Source organism: Astatotilapia calliptera, unplaced genomic scaffold, assembly GCF_900246225.1.
Source record: "Astatotilapia calliptera unplaced genomic scaffold, fAstCal1.2 U_scaffold_71, whole genome shotgun sequence".
NCBI lineage: Eukaryota > Metazoa > Chordata > Actinopteri > Cichliformes > Cichlidae > Astatotilapia > Astatotilapia calliptera.
The window spans coordinates 77,652-86,263 of NW_020535813.1; the positions used below are offsets into that span (position 1 = coordinate 77,652).

The window sequence follows — 8,612 nt, forward strand, 5'->3', positions numbered from 1 at the left end:
GAAAAAGAATTCTGGAGTAAGTTGGGTAAAGTGGTAGAGAGTGTTCCTGGGGAGAGAGTGGTGATTGTATCAGACTCTGACAAATAAAAATGGAAAGGGCTGTTGTGAACAGATATTTCAAGGAGAGGGATGACCATAGGGTGACATTAAAGAGCAGAGGAAATGTCCAGCTCAAAATTTCAAATCCTCTTCTACTCTTCATTTTACTTTGGGGATTGATGGTCCCCACAAGTATAGTAGTATGCCAATTTTCTGTCCTCACAAAAATGTCTAAACATGTACACACACACACACACAGACACACACACACACACACACACACACACACACACACACACACACACACACACACACACACACACACACACACACACACGCGTATAGATAGATGTGCTGTGGGGGAGATATCAGATTTTGTTAGAGGTCTGTCCACATTTTCAGTTGAGGTAAGCTGTACTGCATGATCCGAAATAGAAAGTAGAAAGGCACCACCAATTGTGGCCTTATATGTGAGTGAGCATTACAGTATTATATCAGTGACACTGTTTTATGGTGACTTGCACTGCCTTAAACTCAATTTGTATTTTTACAAGCGAACTGGATTTTGGTCCGTCTTTTTTACTGCTTTGCCTTTCTCAAAAGTAAATGTATACCAGAGTTGTATATATAGAGCAGTGCAGCTACAAATACTATCCTGAAAAAATATGTGATGTTATTATGGCAGTTGTTGAATATACCTATTAAAGTTTGGTAATAAGATTAATTTGGACATTTTAATATAAACACATATATACAGCTCTGTCTGAAGGAATATTTTTATAACTGTAAATAGATTGGATGTAAAAAGTCAATCTCAGGCATTATCAGTTTTTGACTGTGAATTTATGGTAATATTTAGCCTAAAATGTTTAACCTGCTAAAGATGCAAAATGGCATATTGTTCTACAGAGAATTTTTTAATTACCCACCCAAAGCACTGAATTCAATTGTTTCAAAAACTTCCATGGCAACACATGCTTAAAATCAAGCACCTAGGCATGCAGTCTTCTTCTCCAATCATTTATTGCAGAACGGGTCTCTCTCAGGAGCTCAGTGAATTCCGACATGGCAGCATTATAGAATACCACCTGTGCAACAAGTCCAGTAGTGAAAATTCCTTGTTACTAAATATTCTACATTCAACTGTTAGTGGTGTTATAATGAAGTGGAAGTGAATAGGAACCACAGCAACCAGCCGTGTATTGGTAAGCCACATAAATTGATAAAGCAGGGTCTCACATAGTGCACAGAGGTCACCAACTTTCTGGAGTCAGTCACTACAACACTCTAAACTTCATGTGGTCTTCAGATTAGCTCATGAACAGTGTTTATAGAGCTTCATGGAATGGGTTTCCATGGCTACGCAGTTGCACTAAAGCCTTACATAACCAGGCACAATGCAATACATAAGATGCAGAAAAGCACACTGACACTGTGGCAGTATTCATGTTTTCTGGATAAGAGATGAATCGCGCCGGTGTGAAGTTATTTTTCACGAAATGGCCTTGGCCCCTTAGTTCCGGTGAAATGTTTCAACACACCAAGACATTTTGGACAGTTTCATGCTCCTAGCTTTGTGGGAACAGTTTAGGGACAGCCCCTTCCTGGTCTAACATGATGGAGTGCCAGTGCACAAATTGGATGGGGGAATTTGGTGTGCAAGAACTTGACTGGCCTGCCAGAGTCCTGACCAAAACCTGATTAAACACCTTTGGAGTGAGTTAGACTGTGAACCAGGCCTTCTCATCCAACAACATTGTCTGACCTTACAAATATATTTCTGGAAGAATGGTTTTCTTTTAAAGGTTAACTTAACTCTGCCATCACTAATGCTGAACACAAGAAGGGAGAACACAAAGGGAAAAGTGCTGTCCTCATTTCACAGGACGATGTCCTGTAGGTATGAATCACGATTATTCTGAAGAAACTATCGTGTTAAAAATTGTATATGTGAATGTGACTTTTTTTAGAATAAAGAATAAATTAAACTCTTTACATTTCATGAAATCATAATGAAAGTGTTTATTGAATTAATACATCATACGTGGACAATTTAACAGTTAGTTCATATTTTATGAACACTGCCAAAAAGTTCCAAAAGAATGTGTCTTATTCAGCACTTTCACCCTGAAAAAAATAATGAAAGGTAAAATTATTCAACACATATTATCAACATTGAAACAATTCATTCTACATTGTAAATATAGTATCTACACTCTCTTCAATTCACAGAAAATTATTAACATAAAGCTCTTATATCAAACAACTCCATTAAACAACGGTACATTTTTTCGTAAAACAAATTACATGAATTACCTTTCCAGCATCACGGCTCTTGGCTCTCAGTTTGTTGACCTGAGATTCAGCAATGTCAGCACGTTCCTGAGCTTCCTCCATCTCATGTTGGACCTTTCTCAGTCTGGACATGTGGGTGTTGGCCTGTTCCTCCTGTTCAGTGCAACAATATGTTTTATTTAAAAACATATCTGATCATATATGAGAGATATCTCAGTTATTAAGCTGTGAATTCCATATGTAAAAATCACAAAACATTTCACTCACAGCCTCCTCAGCCTGTCTCTTGTAAGCCTTGACTTTGAGCTGCAGCTTGTCCACCAGATCCTGAAGTCTGACCAAATTCTTCTTGTCCTCCTCAGTCTGCATAAACAACAAACTGTTACTGATGGCTGAAGAAGAAAGAATTTAGGAACTTAAATGTAATAGATGTTTAGGTAAATGTGTAATCACCTGGTAGGTGAGCTCCTTCACTCTCCTCTCATATTTGCGGACTCCTTTAACAGCATCAGCTCCACGTCTCTGCTCAGCTTCAACTTCAGTTTCTAGTTCACGGACCTTTAATGCCATGATAAGTAATCAGCTTTTAATAAATATTAAGAGTAGAAAGAAAATGGGTGGAGATCATGTGATGGCATCAAAGTGTTTATTTAATACTTGAATAATAACTATATATGCATATATATATGCAGTACATACCCTGGACTCCAGTTTCTGGAGCTGCTTCTTGCCACCCTTCATGGCGAGGTTCTCTGCCTCATCCAGACGGTGCTGCAGGTCCTTGACTGTGACCTCCAGGTTCTTCTTCATCCTCTCCAGGTGAGCACTGGTGTCCTGCTCCTTCTTCAGCTCCTCAGCCATCATGGCAGCCTGAAAGTATGGGTGGTGTTGGCATTATTGATCAAGCATGAACAAAATTTTTGAAAAGAAAAGAAGGCTTGTAAAGTACTAACTTACATCAGTGATAGCCTTTTTGGCCTTCTCCTCAGCATTTCTTGCTTCCTGAACTGCATCATCCACCTCACCCTGAACCTGGACAAGGTCAGCCTCCAGCTTCTTCTTGGTGTTCAAAAGACTGGTGTTCTGAATGAAAAAGAAACCGTTTTAATGATGTGATTCTCACTCTCTGATGTGTCAAAGTTCTTGTAAAGTAATGAATACCAACCTGAGAGTGAAGCAGTCCAACACGCTCACTAGCATCAACCAACTCCTGCTCAGCCACTTTGCGTCCTCTCTCTGTCTGCTCCAGAGCGGCTCTCAGCTCCTCAATCTCAGCCACCATCAGACCATTTCTGCGCTCCACCATGGCGACCTGCTCCTTCATGTCTTCCTGTCCTCTGACTGCATCATCCAGGTGCAGCTGAGCATCCTGATGACAAACAAACAAAAGATATTATCATTGTTTGCTTGGAGGTTAATTAAAAATTCACACAAACACAAATGAACTACCAACTCACCTTGAGCTGTCCTTGGACATTCCTCAGTTGTTTCTGGGCCTCAGCAGCCTGTCTGTTGGCATGGCTCAGCTGAATCTCCATCTCATTCAGGTCTCCCTCCATCTTCTTCTTGACTCTCAGGGCATCATTCCTGCTCCTGACCTCAGCATCAAGGGTGCTCTGCATGGAGTCAATCACCCTCTGGCTGTTCCTCTTGATCTGCTCCATCTCCTCGTCCTTCTCTGACAGCTTCCTGTCAATCTCACCTTTTACCTGGTTTAGCTCAAGCTGAACACGAAGGATCTTGGCCTCCTCGTGTTCCAGAGTTCCCTTTAAATAAAGGTTTATTTCAACATAAACTGGAGAAGGGATAGTTTTAGAAATGTAATTACAAACAAAGTACATTTTTATAAAATACATTACCTCAGCTTCCTCCAGAGCTGTCTGAATTTCAGACTTCTCAGTCTCAACAGTCTTCTTGGCCTTTTCCAGCTCATGGATGCTCTTTCCAGTCTCACCAATCTGCTCAGTCAGATCTGAGATCTCCTCTACAGAGCAAACACAGCCAAGAGTTTTAGTACTTGGAGCTGATATATGCAAATGTTTTGGCCACAACAAAAGCTGTAAATGAATATAAACATTAGAATCATATCCATATGATCTATAGCAAGATAAGCATACGCTGCAGGTTCTTGTTCTCTCTCTTCATGGTCTCAAGATGATCCAGAGCCTCTTCATATGAGTTCTTCATCTTGAACAACTCAGTGCTGAGAGAACGAGCCTCCTTTTGGGCTCCTTCCAGCTCTGCCTGGCTCTCCTCATACTTCTGCTTCCATTCTGCCAGGACCTAGATTAATTAAAAATTAATTAATTAAATAATTAGTTGTTGAAATGGGTGTAATTCTCCTTTGATGACAGAGGTTATGTTTAAAACTTTACTTATCAAAGTTCCTCTGCTTCTTGTCAAGGTTGGCAGCCAGAGAATTAGCTCTCTCCACATCAATCATGAGGTCCTCCACCTCACCCTGCAGCCTCTGCTTGGTCTTCTCCAGTGAGGCACACTTGGAGTTCACAGCCTCAATGGATTCCTCAGCCTCCTGCAGGCGCTGGGCAAGCTTTTTCCTGTTGTTAAAATAATTTTGTTTTGATTAAGTCTGAATTGGTTGGTTTTAAGTCTGAAAACCAATTTAAACAATGAAAGTATGGTGACTTACTTGGCCTCCTCCAGCTCCTCAGTTCGCTGGATAGCATCAGTCTCATATTTGGATCGCCACTGAGCCACCTCACTGTTGGCCTTGGACATTCCTCGCTGCAGCTCAGCCTTGGCCTCCTGCTCCTCCTCAAACTGCTCTCTCAGCAGATCACAGTCATGACGTGCTGACTGAACAGCATGAGCCAGGGCATTCTTGGCCTGTTGAAGTGACAGTTGATTTCAGATTTCGATATTTTATTGTTGAAATCAATTTTAAAGTCTAATGCTGAGAGGATAACAAATTTAAGAGGTAAAACCTAAGAAAGATATTAGAGGATTATCTGTCTCAGAGTTACTGAGTGTCTCTGTAACTGATTAAAACTTGTCTGTTTTTATTAGTAAGTGCTGAAATTTAAAAGAAGAGAGAAATATTTCAGACCTTCACTTCCTCCTCAACGTGTCTCTTCAGTTCCTCAATCTGCTGAGTGAAGGCCTGCTTGCCCCTTGTGAGCTGAGAAACAAGAGCTTCTTTCTCCTCAAGCTGGCGACTAACTCACCTGTAGTTAACACACATGTATTAAGCCCAGTTTGTTTCATTTCACCCAACTGATTGGTTGTAGTTTAGGTACCTGTAAATGACAAATTTTCCCAGACACAGACTGTTTCTATTGTTATACATCAACTTACCCACTTCCTCTGTTTGAAGTCTCCGCCTTCTGGGCATTAATGTCATTTCAGCTTGACGAACATTCTCATCATTTTTGGCTTTGAGTTCACTTAGTTGATCCTCAGAGTCCTGCACATTTTCTCCAAGTTGCCCTGTCACCAAGTAATGCCATATCCATGTTACAGTTAATGAGCTGCTTTGGCTGTCCTGAAATGTAAAAAAAAAAAATCTGTTCTCTAATAAATACTGTCCCGCCCTTGCTTTTAGCAACAGGCCTCCAATGTTTGCTGGAGAGGTCATCAAATCTCCATCTTGTACTCGCTCTTCTCTTTCTCCCACTCTGTTTGACACGCATGGAGGTTGTCGATCTGCTCTCCGAGCTCTGCAACAGTGTCAGCCTGCTTCTTACGGAGAGCTGCTGCAGTAGCTTCATGCTGCAGAGTTGATTCCTCAAGATCACGACGCAGTTTCTGGAACTCAGCCTCTCGCTTCTTGTTCATCTCAATCTGAGCAGCTGTTGCTCCACCAGCTTCCTCGAGCCTCTCACTGATCTCTTCAAGCTCCCTGGAGAGGTCTGCTCTCTGCTTCTCTACCTTAGCCCGAGCTGCCCTCTCAGCCTCAATCTCCTCTTCCAGCTCCTCAATACGAGCCTAGTTTGAAATTATTTGGATTTATCGATTAGAACCTAAACTAAACTAGGTTTTTGACTTATAATGAACAATATTCTTTATGAACACTGGTCATTAGTGTTACCTGAAGTTCTTTAATCTTCTTCTGAAGTTGAGCACCAAGGGATTGTTCATCTTCAATTTTGCTGAGAAGTTGGCTGATTTCAAAGTCCTTCCTTGGTGTGGAAGAAGTATGGTTTTACGATCATAGTCCATATGATTATTGCAATGCAGTGTGTGTAAAGAAAATTATTTACAAAAAAAGCCCTACTTCTTGATTTTCTCATCAGACTGCTGCTTGTCATTCTCCAGATCCATTATGGATTCCTGGGCCAGTTTCAGATCTCCCTCCAGCTTCCTCTTGGCTCTCTCAAGGTCCATGCGGAGCTTCTTCTCTTGCTCCAGTGAACCCTCAAGCTATAAAGTCATGTCAGTTGATTCAAGTGGTTGGAAAGACAATGATTCAATACTCTTTCCATTAAAAAGCTATATGATTATAATTTTCTTACATCATCAACTTGCTGTTCCAGCTTTGTCTTGGCCTTGGTCAGAGTGTTGACTTTGTCCTCCTCTGCCTGGAGATCATCCAGTGTTTGCTGATGGGCTTCTTGTAAGGCTTTCTTCTCCTTTGTTAACTTGGCAATGGCCTCATCTGAGATGCCATCTCCTCTGTCAGGTTTTTCACCTAAGAATTGTACAAAGGATGTATTTAAATATAACTTAACAATATATTCAGGAAAGAATTAATATATTTTCATTTAGAGTCATTTTCCTCTCAGATATAGATAAATTGAACCTTGTTTTCTGTGGCATGTTTCTCCTTCTCCACTTTGGCCAAGGTGAGCTCCAAGTCATCAATGTCCTTCTTCAGCTCAGAGCATTCATCCTCCAGCTTCCTCTTCTTAGCAGTCAGCTCAGCATTGATTTCCTCTTCATCCTCCAGTCTCTCACTTGTCTCTTTGAGTTTGGCCTCGAGCTGGATCTTGCTCTTAATGAGCCCCTCACACCTTTCTTCAGCATCAGAGAGATTGTCAACTTCCTATAATACATGTTGAACACACAAGTTAGATTATTTGTGAGTCACATTGTCCTAGTGTTTTCTTGATTGTAATTTTAACTACACTTTTAGCAAATAAATAATCAGAGGATGAGACAAACAGGTGGTCCTTTTATATCTACCTTATATACATGAACTACAGGTGCAATGTATACTTTTCTCTACTACTTACTGCAGCCACTTGAAGTTGCAGGTCATTCTTCTCCTGCAGCAGGCTGACCATCTTCTCTTCCAGTTCCTTCTTCTTAGCCAGAGCAGTAGCCAGGTCTGTCTTCATCTTCTCATAGTTCTCCTTCATGTTCTGCAACTCCTTCTCAGTCTCAGCACTCTTCAGAAGAGGCTTGATCTTGAAGTACAGTTTCAGCCATGGCCAGTTCTTGACATTCATGAAAGAACGGATGTTGTACTGGATGGAGAAGATAGATTCTCTAAAAACCAAACATGAGAGTGTTACTTTTAGTGTCGTAGGTCTTAATATGAGGAAGGAAATACAAAAGAGAATACAATAGAGTTTAGTATGATAATGTTACCTCCTCTCCATCATCTTCACAAACTCTTTCCTCATGACGTATCCTCTGCAGAGAGCCTGAGTCATGGTCACCAGCTCAGCCAGTTTCTCATCTCTCATCTCCTCAAGAGTGCCCAGCAGACCAGCTTTGAAGAACACCTATTTAATCATTGAAAACATATGTATACGTGGATATTGAGAGTTTTTTTTCAAAATGTCTATTAATATAACAAAGTGTACCTTTGTGTGCCCAAACATGTACTGTGTGTGATCCACATCAATGGAGCCAAGCAGCTTCTCTGAAGCTTTCTTGTTGTCAATGAACTGTCCCTCAGGGATGACACTGGCATTCAACACTTTGTATCTTCAAGAGAGAATCAGGTTGTTACTTAGATTTTTCTTCCATCATATTCAAGTTTGTCCTTTACAACAACAATGAACCATTTTTCCTTTCCAATATTGTAATGTGCTGTCACCTCTGCTTGAAGTCACCATAGAGGATTCTGCTGGGGAAACCCTTTCTGCAGATTCTGATGCCCTCTAGTACACCGTTACACCTCAGCTGGTGGATGACCAGGGGTTCTCCATAAGACCTGAGAGTCAGAAATGCATAATGTTTCAAATCTTTTCTATATTCTTACTGTCATTTTTGCAGTTAATATTACTGTGGGGTACCTGGGGTCTTTGTCTCATTGGGAATCAGGCAACGGACAAAGTGAGGATGAGTGCTTCTTAAGTTGGTCATCAGCT

General features: G+C 40.9%; 1 pseudogene; it reads right to left on the bottom strand.

Moving 5' to 3' along the window:
• Positions 1 to 2,041: 2,041 nt before the first annotated feature.
• LOC113018376 (myosin heavy chain, fast skeletal muscle-like) lies at positions 2,042 to 8,607 on the bottom strand (annotated as a pseudogene).
• Between the last annotated feature and the right edge of the window lie 5 nt (positions 8,608 to 8,612).